Below are 16006 nucleotides of genomic sequence, written 5' to 3' on the forward strand. Positions count from 1 at the left end.
TGTGTGTGTACCTCTCTCGCCTTTGAATAGATTCAGTACATATTGTGGACCTGGAGGGGGTGCAGAGGAGCCACCAGATAATTCAAGCTGAGACTACTTTCACTTTTGATGTGGAAGCTGTAGGTAAGAAGGGGAGGAGTAGAGGAGCATGGTCATCATGATAAATCATTGTGAGGTTTGATGGGTGTGAGGGGGGGGGGTATTGGGAGACGGAGGACCTAATGCACATTCTCTCCCTCTGTCTGTCTGAGGGCCTAATGCACATTCTCTCCGTCTGTCCGGTTCAGTGTATTTTGAGAACACTCTGCTGGCTGTGTGGCGTCATGGCTGGCAGAGGAGAGGAGAGGGCCCATACGTACTGCAGGAGATCACAGACCCCAAGAAGACCTTCCGTCTTGTGGGATCAGACCGGTATGTGTGCCTGTATAGTTCCATGGGATACACACTCACACAATCAAGTAAATATTGTTTTGATTAACACATTAATAACCCCCTGCAGGATTGTTGTCATGGAGACAAGGCAGAGTGAGGACAATTCGGGGCTCTGTAACCTGTACATCCTGGAGATTGCAGAGAACTATGTCCCAGTACCTTGAGAACTCTAGCACATGGGACCAATCTCAAGGTAGCACCACTGTGAACACTCCAAGCAGCAGCCATGGCACTGTGTCCATGCCCAACAACACTGCTGTGCTACTGGTTTAAAGGAGCACAGACAGAATTCATCCCTCACAATCTAGGAGCAGATGGAGTGCTTCCACTGCCAGCCCACACAGGCAGTGTGCCCAGACACACATGTGCATTCATTCTTCCACAAATACCTATTTATCCTGTAACAGTACTACAGTACTTGACCTCTTCTGCAACCTGGTCTCAGAGTATTTCGTATTATTCTGTATGTGAATCAGATTATTCTGTATGTGAATCAGAGACACTCCGTTTGGTATGATATGTTATGTTTCGTATGGTATGTATTAATTTATGGATTTCCATCACCCATTTCATATGTTACAAATTACAAATCATATTATATGTTATGAATTTCCAAATGTATAATGTGTTACGAATTTGCGAAAATGTACAATATGTAGCGCATTTGCAAAATGTATGATGTTACAAATTCTAGCTAGGTGGCGAACATTAGCTAGCTTGCTAACGTTAGCTAGGCTAGGGGTTAGGGTTAAGTTTAAGAGTTAGGTTAAAGGGTTAAGGTTAGGGTTATGGGAAGGGTTACCTAATGTGCTAAATGGTTGCAAAGTAGCTAAAAAGTAGTAAATTGTTGAAAAGTTGCTAATTAGCTAAAATGTCAAAGTTGTCTGAGATGATATTTGAAATCGCAACCTTTGGGTTGTAGATGTTCGGGTTATAAGCCTACCCATCCACCCCACTTTCGTTTTTGCCTTATGTAACAATCTGTTTTATTATGTAACCATACCAAAGGTAACATGGCATACTAATTTGAGTGTCCCGGAATTAAGTTTACTATATTACGTCTACCCTGAGACCAAACTGTCTTTTTTCATCCTCAGGCTCACAGACACAAAGGGGCTCACAGACACACTTCCCATCACAATCTATTCAAATAAATGGGGAACATTACCCAATAAAGATCTTCCAAGTCTGATTTATTTGTCATAATACTGTAATGTCAAGAAGTGGCCAAATGGTTTCACAGTGCATGAAAGTGTTTTTGGAGTGCCATAAAGTGTAATTGCCCATACACACTATTCTGAATGGAGGTCTGCGCAGACTGCACTGAAGGCCTCCTTCAATTTGTGAGTTGTCCTGATAATCTTATCCGGAGGTTGCTGCAAACTGATGAAAAACCTAGTGAACACCCTAGTATTAAGTTGAATATTATTTGCTAGTTCATGATGGTCAGCCAGAGGGATGAATACCAACGATTTAAATCACCTCATTCCAAACATCAGTAGCCAAGCTGCAGCTCCTCATTACAGATGGATAGCGACTGCGCAGCGCAGGTGGCCGACACACAAGAATTTGCAGCACCACTCGCACTATTCGATGGGGTGCGTGCGCCCCAGGCTGCCGATAACTAGATAACCGTGACCAATGATTTATGACGCTTGAAGAGGATCTCTCAATTTGTTCACTGAATAGCAGTCTTTTAAAAATGCGTTTGAAGACCCATTAAGTTCTTGGATCTACAGGCTCACTAACTATGCCCGTCGCTCCCATTTTCATTGTAGTTTCGATAATTATTTCCAGGTCAAAATTTCAGTTTCCTGTGCGGCTTGTTTGTAGGCTACTAAAAATGGCCGGTGATGGAGGCGCACTGAAGGATATCAATGAGATTAAATCCCAGTTCAGGACTAGAGAGGGTTTTTACAAACTGCTGACCCTCTCGGATTCACAACAACGAGGCGGACTACCTCGGGGTCTGTCCGCAGGTACCACGGTGGGCCCTGGGGGTGGACCGGGTTCGATACCCGGTGGTGGTTTAGGTCTGGTGCAGGGGCCCGGAGCTGCCTCCTCTAGTGCCGCAGCCAACTCCTCTCCGGCGGGCTTCCTCCCTCCTGTCAGGGTCTCCATGGTGAAGCTTCAACCGGAGGACCCGAGTGAAGAATCCGAGAGAGTGTGTTTTAACATCGGAAGAGAGCTTTATTTCTACACTTACACAAATATCAAGAAGGTAAATTGAATAACGGCGTTGCAAGTAATTAATAGACGACTGAGATGTATTATTAACTAACGTTAGCCAATTTGCTTTAGTTTGGTGTAAACTCGCCTATTTTCCTCGGGTGGCAGTAGCCGCAATGTCCCAGATTATTTTGCTCTAGTGGTCTTCCAAATAGCATATCCAGTAAAATCGTGATCACGTTATTTTGAGGCAATGAAGTCGTGCATTCATTATTGTTTTGCTATTTTTATTTCCATTTATTTAACCTTTATTTAACTAGTCAAATCAGTTAAGAACAAATTCTTGTTTACAATGACGGCGTCCGTAGACCACAGAAAATGTTACATTTCAGAAATACAGTTCAAGAATGTAGCTGCATTGATGTTGCAAGTAGCGCGTTTTTTTTGATAGCAAATGTTTGCATCCGGTTTTACACAACAATCAATCGTAGTCTGTAATGCAAAAAATGCCTCAATGGGGGGGTGTCTCAGTATACAACAATTATTTCCTCAAATATTCTATACTCAAAATGTATTTTAAACATGTACCAAATTGAACTTTCACAAAGGGGACAAACACTGAAGTAGAACACAGAAACATTTTTGAAAAGGTTCTGATGGATGAACAAACCTTCACCTGTTAATTTTAAAAGCTGCTTGCTCCTAACTTTCTTCCCCTCTGGGTTGTCTGTGTAGGCTGTGGACCTCAGTAAACCCATAGACAAGCGTATCTACAAGGGCACCCAGCCCACCTGCCATGACTTCAACCAGTACTCTGCCACAGCAGACAGTGTGGCCCTCATTGTGGGCTTCTCAGCAGGCCAGGTTCAATACCTGGACCCCATTAAGAAGGAGACAAGCAAGCTCTTCAATGAGGAGGTGTGTCTGTCTGTCTTAGTGTGTGTCTTTGTTTCTGTTTGTGTGTGTCTTTGTTTCTGTTTGTGTGTGTCTTTGTTTCTGTTTGTGTGTGTCTTTGTTTCTGTCTGTGTGTCTTTGTTTCTGTCTGTGTGTGTCTTTGTTTCTGTCTGTGTGTCTTTGTTTCTGTCTGTGTGTGTCTTTGTTTCTGTCTGTGTGTGTCTTTGTTTCTGTCTGTGTGTGTCTTTGTTTCTGTCTGTGTGTGTCTTTGTTTCTGTCTGTGTGTCTTGTTTGTTTATTTGTTTGTCTGTGTCTTTGTCTGTTTGTCTGTGTCTTTCTGTCTGTCTGAGTGCGTCTTTGTGTGTGTGTGTGTGTGTGTGTGTGTGTGTGTGTCTGACTCTGTCTGGTCTGTCTGTCTGTGTTGGGAGGGCGGGTTGAGCTATAGCCTATGTCTGTGTTGCCATTTGCTTTATTTCAATGGAATATTTGGAAAATATTTTGAAATACTGCCTGCCTTCTTGGAGAATGTTTTTAAAGGCCCAATGTAGCCATTTTTATATAAATATCAAATAATTTATCATTAACAATTAAGTACTTTACTGTATTTTCCATTAAAATGGGGTCGGGGGTGGGTGTTCTAAAGCAAGAATGTTGCTAGTGAAACTGAAAACAATCTTGTTATTGACAGAGGGTTTGGGGCTGTCTTTGTTATTGGTTTATTAACTCATTTACAGAATGCTGATGTCACCATGGAAGTCCAAAACTACTGGACATGCAAACCTGCTGATTAGAAGGTCCTGTGTAGATTGTATTTTCAACCAGCAACTATCAGGAATTAACACTGATAACATTTTTCATCAGCTGTTGTACAATATGATATTAAAAACAGAATTTTGACTGCACAGGGACTTGAATTAAATTCAGATGATGGAGTGTGATGATAAAGAGTACTTCTCTTTGCCTTTGCTTGGTTTCTCCTCTAAGTCAATGAACCTCCTCCGGAGCACTGGATATAAATCCACTCTCTCTGCTGTTCTATCTCTGTCAGATCTCAGATATACCAACATGCCTCACTTTTATCTGGTTGTCCGGACAAACCCTAGTCCTGGACTTAAAGCACTTTGAGTGGAGAATCTCCCTTGAACATGCTTCTTTGTCCAGGACTGTAATCTATGTCTAGGAAGCCGACCCATAGTCTTTCACTCCAGATGTCATTTCATTTAGGCTGTTGTTTTTTTAACACTAGTTTATGAGGACATATAACCTCTAACAGTTCAGATATTAGTTACAGTTGTTGTGACACCTGGCGTCGTCTTTCAGACAAATCTCTTACCACTGTCACTGAACATAGCATATAAGCTCATCAAATGTACCAGTGTTGCTAATATCAAATTCTTCATGTTGCCTTTCAGAGGATGATAGACAAGTCCAAGGTGACCTGTCTGAAATGGCTGCCCAAGTCTGAGAACCTGTTCCTGGCCTCTTACGCCAGTGGCCACCTCTACCTCTACAATGTGGAGCACCCGTGTGGCACCGCCGCCCCACAGTACTCCCTGCTCTGCCAGGGCGAAGGCTTTGCAGTCTATTCCTGCAAGACGAAGACGCCCCGAAACCCGCTGCTGCGCTGGGCCGTGGGCGATGGAGGCCTCAACGAGTTTGCCTTCTCGCCAGACGGTGTGCATGTGGCGTGTGTGGGCCAGGACGGCTGCCTGCGCGTCTTCCACTTTGACTCCATGGAGCTGCAGGGCGTGATGAAGAGCTACTTCGGTGGCCTGCTGTGCGTCTCCTGGAGCCCCGACGGCAAATACCTGGCCACGGGCGGTGAGGACGACCTGGTGACGGTGTGGTCGTTCGCAGAGAACCGCGTGGTGGCCCGGGGACATGGCCACAAGTCCTGGGTGAACGTGGTGGCCTTTGACCCCTTCACCACCAGCCTGGAGGACGAGGAGCCCATGGAGCTGAGCGGCAGCGAGGAGGACCTACAGCAGGGGCCGCTGCACTTTGGCCGTGTGCGCACGAGCAGCACGCTGTCACGCCTCTCCCGCCACAGCTCCAAGGGAGGCTCGCCCTCCGTCACCTATCGCTTCGGCTCAGTGGGCCAGGACACCCAGTTCTGTCTGTGGGACCTGACAGATGACGTGCTGTACCCGAGGCTGCCTCTGTCCCGTGCCCTCACCAACACCTTCGGCCCCACCATCCCTCCCTCGGTCAGCAGCACCATCAACAACACTACAGGTGGAGGGGTCGTAGGAGGAGTTGAGGGCCACCACCACCCCACCACCACTAACCCCCACCAGCCACCCCCCCATGCCCCTGCCACTCCCCCGCTCCCTGTCGCGCTCCAACTCCCTCCCCCACCCCGCCGTGGCCAACGTCTCTAAGGGCCAGAGCACGACGGAGGGCGGGGGAGGGAGCGGAGGGGGCAACGCCACCCCCCTTCAGTATCGGCCGCTTCGCCACGCTCTCCCTACAGGAGCGTAAATCAGACAAGTCTGGAGGGAGCGGCGTGGGCGGGGAGAAGGAGCACAAGCGGTACCATAGCCTGGGAAACATCAGCAAGAGCAACGACAAGATCAACGTAGCGCCACGCAGCAGTCGCCTGGACGCCGCCAAGGTCCTAGGCACCACCCTGTGTCCGCGGATGCACGAGGTGCCCCTGCTGGAGCCCCTGGTGTGTAAGAAGATCGCCCACGAGAGACTGACCGTGCTGGTGTTCATGGACGACTGCATCATCACCGCGTGCCAGGAAGGCCTCATCTGCACCTGGGCACGGCCGGGTAAAATGGTGAGTCCTGCGTCCGTAACGCTATGGTAGCAAAACATCTAGCAATGAATCATGCTCTTTAGGCTGTCCTATCAGCTTTTAGTTTACTAGTTTATACTCCAAGTTATTAGAAGGGACTTGAGGGTATTTATGGATTACTTGCCATGAGTCTAAACGTTCTTCCTTCCTTTCTCTCCCTCCCTGATGCTGCCTGGCCCCTCATCCAGAACTTGACAGCACAGAACGGGAACTCGCCCAGTGGCACGGTGGTATAGCTGGAAGTGGAACTTTGCACCCCTCACCAAACCCCCATCATGGCTGAAGCGGGGCCAGCATCTGCACCGTATCATCCCAGTATTGACCCCTGATGTATCCCCTTGCCTCTCACCGCTTCTCTTTAGGAAGACTACAAAACAAAAATGGGGACCGTCCCTCTTTTCCCAGAAGCATAGAGAAGGCAGACTCTTCTCCACCCTGCAAACACGAAAGTAATTGTATTTTATTTATCTTATCTCTAGACTGAAGTAATTTATATTGTAAATAATACGAATACTCTATCAATACAGAGGACAAAGAGTATCAAAATATTGACTCAAGCGAGTGGAAAAAAATAAAATATTACTATATGAAAATCCTATATTGTACATAGCGACACAGTTAACATTGAATGTCTGCAGTTAGGGACCTGAAGATAGTGTTTTTGTGTGATAGAGTTCCTTGGTTTGTTGATGGAGATGGACACATTTAGGGTCTCCGGAATCAGACTTCACCCTTGTGCAGTACGGAGAGCAATCCTCCTATGGCTGCTACTGTACTCTGCAGCTGAGACTGTCCGCTCCCAATGATACTTGTTCCCAACATTTACTGCACAGTGACACACCGTACGCTTTCAAGCAGTGTAGCATCCATTAGCCTCCATTCCCCCTCACACCTGTAATGCCTCTTGCAAGATTTTGCACATTCAACATTGGTCATTTTAGCCCACAAAAGGAAACTGAAGGCAATTTGTCCTGTGATTTTCCTTTTGTGTTTTGTTCATTGACATGTCTTTTATTTCATGTCATTTTAAGCTACTGATTCTAACTCAGCTGTATTATTTGTGGATTAATTCTGTGTTCGTGACATCAATGATATTCTACCAACCTGGATAAATGACAATGATCAGTGGGTCTTGCATCAAACCATTGTTTTACCTAGAAATGAAATTCCATGTGTGGGATTTGAGGTTCGGTATGCTGAAAGGCATGCGACTGGCATGAGTCAAAGCTACCAGTGTAAAAACACCAGACCAGAAATGGTGGACCAACTAAAACAAATTGTAGAGAAATGACTGTTTAGGATCTGGCCAGTTACGATAAGAACACTGTTAATGGTATGTACACTGAAGACTACCCATTATGTGTGTGTATGCCCTAATAACAGTTGTGAAATGGCAGAAGGGGACACTAAATCCATCACAAATCATTTACTGTACACTGAAAACCCTCTGAAGGCCTTTTTCAATACTGCAAGATGGGAACTAAACATTTTATTCCAGGGGAAGAACATCCATTCCATTTGTTTTTCTTTGACTGTTTACAGACCATACCATGTAATGTCTTTTAAATTCAGTGTGCATTATACACACTTACACCTGAGGTGGCAAATTATCACAGTATTAAGTTTGTATATAGGGGGGATCTGTTATTAAAATTCTAAACCCAAATGCTACATGTTACTCTCCAGGCTCTTGCACTGTATAATCACAAAATATAGTACTCTTGTCATCCAATATCTGGTTATCAAAGTTACGTTTTTCATGACTTTGATACATGTGCAGCTGTATGACAGAATGTAAATAGTTTCTTTAACATTGAAACCCTGTCATGATTGTTAGCATCTTGGGCTTCTTTCATGGCAAATGTTGAGTCGAAAGCATGCCAGAGAAAGAAATATGTAGACAGACATACTTGCGTTTGACAGAGACAGACAGGCTTGCGTTTGAGTTTGCAATGAGTTTTTATTTCACTGAGTTGTAAGATCGAGTCCAGAAAAATGACATTGAATAGGATGAAAACCGTCTCTTGCTCAGACAAGGTAAGCAGAGAAACAAACCACTGTATGCACCCCGACTTTCAGTACAAATGACATGGTCAATACATCTGTTTGGAAACACTTCACATTACCGATGCATAACTATAAAGGAGTAACCTATGGAGTAATAAGTAAATACAGTCACGTAGTAATGTTTGGTAATACATGTATGAAGAACATCATGAAAAGTATGAAAGTTGCTCACTGTAGCATGTCATTAAGGGACAGGTAGAAAATTACTGGGGGGGGGGGGGTACCAGGTACCTCCCCTTGTACCTCCCCTTGTACTGTAAAATAGGTTGCACACAAAATGTTTACGACCATAAATAACTGTAGCGACCCTGTGTTTATAAGCGTGGATATCGACTTTACCACTACCAGCATGCTTTTGTGGCGCAGTTGATTGCTAAGGTAGAGGGTTCGCCGACCACCACGGACGGTCTCACTCTCTCTCTGCCTGTTTCATTACACTACGATCAGAGCCAGCTGCAGATGATCAGCTAGGGGGAAATAAGATTTTCAAAATGTAAATGCTATATAATATATGCTATGCATTTTCCAACACCACATTTCTGTGCCAATATGCCCCAAACAACCAATAAGAAAAGCATAGCATACTTGATTACCGACTTTGGGCTCTTCAAAATCATGGTTTGCGTTTACAACACCAAAATCAAATGGACTATGTCAATCTCGACAAATCAAATACATCCCTTCCTACCTTGTACCCAGTATCAAAGGCTTGACAATCTCAGAATATCAGTTGTTGGTGTTTTGTATCAGATATCTCTTTCCATCAGTTTGAATGCAGGAATTATATTAGAGTGGAGTGGACGAATGTGCGCAGGTAGACTATAGGAGCTTTTGAAGTAGCCTAATCAGATTAAACCATGGTACTGGGCACAGCACATATTTTCAACGTGGAGAATTGGGTAATATCAGGTAGGAACGTTGATTAATCAGATTCCAACCTATTTTCACCCACTCAAAAACTGCTAAAAGTTTGTTGAATTCCCAATGTGTTATCACTATGCTTTCAACCATCTAAAAACACAACCAAATTCCAATAGAAAATCATTGTAAAATGTTGTTTATTTAAGTAGAACTGAATGTGTTATCACTGTTCTTGATCTAATAGCACAACCAAATGACCTGGATTGCAGAAAATGTAGATTACATTAAAGTACATGGTGCAAGTGATCAATGCCTTTGAGATTTTGTGCAGATTATTGTAACAATTGAAGATTTCTACAGACCTGCTGAATTGTGTTTGGTTGTTAGCGCAACCAAATATAAACATTTGAAGGAGATGTATCTTCTGATTGGATAGCTCCATCTGTGCCCCTGAGCCTGGCTTTAATTCCAGTTTGTCTGCAAATTAATAATTGAAATGTTGGATTCACATCGCAGTTTGATTTGATTTAATCCTATACTAAACTTTTATTTTTGGTTGATGTGAATCCAACATTTTATATAACGTTTGTCTATGTTGAAATGACTTACCACCATGACATAATCCTGTGTTTGAAATGAGTTATCCTCAAAGCAACAGTTTACGTTGATGACTTTCTTCAAATCCAATGTATTTTCCATATAGATTACAAATCCCAATACGTTGACAAATTACGTGGAAACAATTTGTCTCCAATGCTTCCCACAGCTGTGTCAAGTTGCCTGGATGTTCTTTGGGTGGTGGACCATTCTTGATACACACAGGAAACTGTTGAGTGTGAAGAACCCAGCAGCGTTGCAGTTCTTGACACACTCAAACCGGTGCGCCCTGCTACCATGCTCAGGCACTTAAATATTTTGTCTTACCCATTCACCCTCTGAATGGCAAACATACACAATCCATGTCTCAATTGTCTCGAGGCTTAACAATCCTTTAACCTGTCCCCTCATCTACACTGATTGAAGTCGATTTAACTAGTGATATCAATAAGGAATCATAGCTTTCACCTCGATTCACCTGGTCAGTCTATGTCATGGAAAGAGCAGGTGTTCCACATTTTGTCAAATTATTAATTTTGTGTATGGTTTCCTAGAATCAAGGGTGGCTCAACTTACCCTTTTAGCCAAACTTACCCCACTCTCCCCTCCACCATGGACACATGTCCATTTTATATCAAATTTGGTGTGTCAATCTGTCTGTTATATGTGTTGCTTGTGTGCACCACGATGTGTGCATTTGTGATGCTCTGGACTGGATACTGGCCCCTTTTGGGATTGGGAGATTGAGGACTGTCATGTTATTCACAGCCCTACAGGGGGCACTCTACTAACTTTCCCCTGGGCAAGGTGAGTCTCACACAAGCTCAAAGTACATTTCTTTATTTTAAAGGAGTCAAAACAATCACACACCACATTTGTTCCTTATAGATACATTTTCAAAAGGGTGAATTAACTATTTGGGAAATTTAGCTTTGGCCAATATTACACAATGCTTGAGACACTACCCTCCGTATTATTGGCCAACGTACAATCATTGGAATACAAACTGAACAATGTAAGATTAAGACTATCCTACCAACGGTATATTAAAAACTGTAATTTCTTATTTTTCATGAGACGTGGCTAAACAACGACACATAATATAGAGCTGGCTGGCTTTTCCATCATTCTGCAGGACAGAGCAGCTACTTCTGGTAAGGCGAGGAGCGGGGGTGTGTGTCTCTTTGTCAATAACTGCTGGTGCGCGATGTCTAATGTTAAAGACGTCTCAAGGTATTGCTTGCCTGAGGTAGAGTACCTCATGATAAGCTGTAGACCACACTAACTACAGAGAGAGTTCTCATCTATATTATTCATAGCCGTTTTTTTTACCACCACAAACCGATGCTGGCACTAAGACTGCAGGCAACAAGCTGTATAAAGCCCTAAGCGAACAAGAAAATGCTCATCCAGAAGCGGCGCTCCTAGTGGCAGGCAAACAAATCTGTTTTACCTCATTTCTGCCAGCATGTCACATCTGCAACCAGAGGGAAAAAAACTCTAGAGCACCTGTACTCCACACACAGAGACACAGGCAAAACTCTCCCTCGCCCTCCATTTGGCGAATCTGACCATAATTAAACACAGCAAAAAAATAAACGTCCTCTCACTGTCAACTGCGTTTATTTTCAGCAAACTTAAATATTTGTATGAACATAACAAGATTCAACAACTGAGACATAAACGGAACGAGTTCCACAGACATGTGACTAACAGAAGTGGAATAATGTGTCCCTGAACAAAGGGGGAGGTCAAAATCAAAAGTAACAGTCAGTATCTGGTGTGGCCACCAGCTGCATTAAGTACTGCAGTGCATCTCCTCCTCATGGACTGCACCACATTTGCGGGTTCTTGCTGTGAGATGTTACCCCACTCTTCCACCAAGGCACCTGCAAGTTCCCAGACATTTCTGGGGGGAATGACCCTAGCCCTCACCCTCCGATCCAACAGGTCCCAGACGTGCTCAATGGGATTGAGATCTGGGCTCGTCGCTGGCCATGGCAGAACACTGACATTCTTGTCTTGCAGGAAATCACGCATAGAACGATCAGTAGGGCTGTTGGACTTGTCATACTGGAGGGTCATGTCAGGATGAGCCTGCAGGAAGGGTACCACATGAGGAAGGAGGATGTCTTCCCTGTAACGCACAGCGTTGAGATTGCCTGCAAAGACAGCAAGCTCAGTCCGATGATGCTGTGACACACTGCCCCAGACCATGATGGACCCGCCACCTCCAAATCAACCCCGCTCCAGAGTACAGGCCTTGGTGTAACGCTCATTCCTTCAATGATAAACGCAAATCCGAACATCACCTCTGGTGAGACAAAACTGCAACTTGTCAGTGAAGAGCATTTTTGCCAGTCCTGTCTTGTCCAGCGAAGGTGGGTTTGTGCCCATAGGCGATGTTGTTGCCGGTGATGTCTGGTGAGGACCTGCCTTACAACAGGCCTACAAGCCTTCAGTCCAGCCTCTCTCAGCCTATTGCGGACAGTCTGAGCATTGATGGAGGGATTGTGCGTTCCTAGTGTAACTCGGGCAGGTGTTGTGGCCATCCTGTTCCGCAGGTGTGATGTTCGGATGTACCGATTCAGCTCAGTCAGCTGTCCGTCCTGTCTCCCTGTAGCACTGTCTTAAGCGTCTCATAGTACGGACATTGCCCTGGTCAAATCTGCAGTCCTTATGCCTCCTTGCAGCATGCCTAAGGCACGTTCACGTAGATGAGCAGGAACCCTGAGCATCTTTCTTTTGGTGTTTTTCAGAGTCAGTAGAAAGGCCTCTTTAGTGTCCTAAGTTTTCATAACTGTGACCTTAATTGCCTACTGTCTGTAAGCTGTTAGTGACTTAACGACCGTTCCACAGGTGCATATTCATTAATTGTTTATGGTTTATTGAACAAGAATGGGAAACAGTGTTTTTAAATCCTTTACTATAAAGATCTGTGAAGTTATTTGGATTTTTATTAATTATCTTTGAAAGACAGGGTCCTGAAAAAGGTCTGTTTCTTTTTTTGCTGAGTTTACATGTTTCAAACATACCACTGTAGTCCCTGTGCCCAAGAAAGCGAAGGTAACCTGCCCAAATGATTACCTCCCCTTAGCACACAAGTCGGTAGCCATGAAGTGCTGTGAAAGGCTGGTCATGACTCACATCAACACCATCATGCCAGACACCCTAGACCCACTCCAATTCACATACCGCTCCAACAGATACACAGATGACATAATCTCAATCGTAGTGCACACTTCCCTTTCTCACCTGGACAAAAGGATCACCTATGTGAGAATGCTGTTCATTGACTCCAGCTCAGTGTTCAACACCATAGTACCCACAGAGCTCATCACTAAGCAAAGGCCCTTGGGACTAAACACCTCCCTCTGCAACTGGATCCTGGACTTCCTAATGGGCAGCCGCCAGGTGGTAAGGGTAAGCAACAACACATCTGCAACGCTGATCCTCAACACTGGGGCCCCTTAAGGGTGCGTGCTTATTCCCCTCCTGTACTCCCTGATTACCCACGACTGCGTGGTCAAGCATGACTCCAACACCATCATTAACTTTGCTAACGACACAACAGTGGTAGGCCTGATCACAGAAAAAGATGAGCCAGCCTATAGGAGGAGGTCAGAGACCTGGCAGTGTGGTGCCAGGACAACAACCTCTCCCTAAATGTGAGAAAGACAAAGGAGTTGATCGTGGGAAAAGGAGGGCCGAACAGAACCCCATTAACATCGACGGGGCTGAAGTGGAACGGGTCGAGAGGTTCAAGTTTCTTGGTTTCTACATCACCAACAAACTATCATGGTGCAAACACACCAAGACTGTTGTGAAGAGGGAACGACAACACCTTTTCCCCCTCGGGAGACTGAAAAGATTTGGCATGGGCCCTTAGCTGCACCATTGATAGCACCCTGCCTAGTTGCACCACTGCCTGGTATTGCAACTGCTCGGCATTGATCGTGAGGTGCTACAGAGGGTAATGCGTACAGCCCAGTACATCACAGGGGCCAAGCTTCCTGACATCCAGGACCTATATACTAGGCAGTGTCAGAGGAAGGCACAAAAATGAAAGCCCAAAGGGACACCCAAGTTATAGACTGTTCTCTCTGCTACCGCACGGCAAGCGGTACACGAGTGCCAAGTCTATGACCAAAAGGCTCCTTAACAGCTTCAACCCCCAAACAATAAGACTGCTGAACAATGAATAATATGGCCACCATTTACGTTGTTAATTATCTATTTAATAGTCATTTTTCAAATGACCTCGACTAACCTGTACCCCCACACATTGACTTGGTACCGGTACCCCCTGTATAGAGCCTTGTTATTGTTATGTCATTTTCTTGTTACCTTTTTCTTTTTCTTTTCTTTTTTACTTTAGTTTATTTAGTAAATATTTTCATAGCTCTATTTCTTGAACTGCATTGTTGGTTAAGGGCTTGTCAGTAAGCATTTCAAGGTAAGGTCTGTATTCAGCACGTGACAAATAAGATTTGATTTGATCAATGTTCACCAATGCATTCTGCTTTTCGCCACCCTACTCTTCAAGCCAAGAGATGGTGGTAAGTCAGACAATGGCAGCATAATACCACTGATCCATCCATAGAAGTAGAAGAAGAAATTGGACCGTTCGAGTGGATCAATTTCCCTAAGTCGGTGAACATTGTTGGTCATTGCCTTTCAAAATGTCGACTGCATGTCGACTGCATGAACTTGACAAAAAAACATGTCATCAAAGGTCCTGCAGTTTTTAATGAAGTCACCTTGCAGTTGCTTCTCACTGGCTGCACAATGCAACCAATCATTAGGGTGTTTTTAAATGGTGAATCCCAAACCCGCCCCTCACCCCTGCCAACTAGGAGGGCTCCAGGTCGTCACGTGTTGCTGACGAAACTCTGAGGGTGACTTCCAGAGAGTGGTGAGGGGATCAATAAACCCATCTGGTGTGTTCGAGCAGGAAGGCTTTAACGCAGCCGAATGTAGACGAAAGTCAATGAGTGACGTCGGAGGAGGGGCACGGTTTACCTACAGCAAGAGAGAGACTATAAGGACACTGCTGACCTGCAAAATGACTATCCAAAATCTAAAACTGACCCTTAACTTTAACCTTAACTAAATCCTTACCTACTTTGGTCCCAGGGATTCTCACAGATAAAAACTGATATTCACTACTTTCATTCATCTGCTTGCACTGCACTCATATTTTCAGGAGTATTGAATTACAAAAAAAGTACCCTTCAAGATACACTTAAGTATCTTAAGTACACCTAGTTATTACATTGTACATATGTAGATATTACTACATGTCCTCTGTGGTGTACTAGTGTGTTTAGGTCAGGAGTGTCCATATAGCCTTCGCCCTAAAACAAGGCTCTGTGCAAAATGGTAGTGTTGCTGTTGTGGTTTGCAGCTCAGGAGTGTCCGTATAGCCTTTAACCTATAGCAAGGCTCCTAGCAACATGACAGTGTTTCCATTGTTTATAAAAATGTTTAATTGTTTGTAATGTCAAAAATAAACATGAAATAAGCAGTTACAGCGACTTCATGCAGTTGACATGTAGATGCAAGGCAGGCTTGCAACACACTTTGAAAGGCATGACCCCGGACAGAATTGATCAGCTCAAACTCCTCCATATAAAGAATAATATGCTTGTTCGAGCGGATCTCTTTTGTCATGTCGGTCACTGGCTTTCAAATGTGTTGCATTATTGGGGGGGAAAATGTCGGACTTGCACCTTCATGTCCACTGCATGAACATAAATCCTGTGGTCAAAGGTCATGACATTTTGACTGCAGTCTACTGTTAGTTTCTGCAGTTGCTCTTCACCAACTTCATCCTGCAGCCACCGGCTGCATTGTGGGAGGCTCTAATTGTCACCCAATCATTATTGTCTTTTTGTTTGACCTACATGAACCTGACCAAAGACGTTACTGAAACAGGAACCAACTTTGGTGCAATTCATGTATACAGTGGATATGTACAAATTCATGTGAGATTTTGGACTGTCACTAATTGATTGAACAATGTACACACATTTTATTTCAGTTTGTGCTTGCGTGATATGGGGGTTGGAGGCATGTTTATTTTGACATGATAAAGAAAAACTTTGATAAACAATAACCCCAACAGTCTTGCTGTTGGAAAACCACATTAGTGTCAGACCATTCGGCAGACACCAAATGCAC

At 44.3% G+C, this 16006-nt stretch overlaps 1 long non-coding RNA gene and 2 pseudogenes across 1 annotated transcript; 2 read left to right on the forward strand and 1 right to left on the reverse strand.

The window, feature by feature from the left end:
- LOC124005081 overlaps positions 1-1612 on the forward strand; it is a 34635-nt pseudogene extending 33023 nt beyond the window's left edge.
- Positions 1613-1938: 326 nt separating this feature from the next.
- On the forward strand, positions 1939-7969 carry LOC124006272 (annotated as a pseudogene).
- A 311-nt stretch (positions 7970-8280) lies between these two features.
- Positions 8281-9984, reverse strand: LOC124006273. The gene is made up of 3 exons (XR_006833752.1): positions 9836-9984; positions 9589-9703; positions 8281-8832 (listed from the first exon to the last, which is right to left on the reverse strand). It is a non-coding gene; the product is annotated as an uncharacterized LOC124006273 (long non-coding RNA).
- Positions 9985-16006: the final 6022 nt, after the last annotated feature.

Source organism: Oncorhynchus gorbuscha, linkage group LG19, assembly GCF_021184085.1.
Source record: "Oncorhynchus gorbuscha isolate QuinsamMale2020 ecotype Even-year linkage group LG19, OgorEven_v1.0, whole genome shotgun sequence".
NCBI lineage: Eukaryota > Metazoa > Chordata > Actinopteri > Salmoniformes > Salmonidae > Oncorhynchus > Oncorhynchus gorbuscha.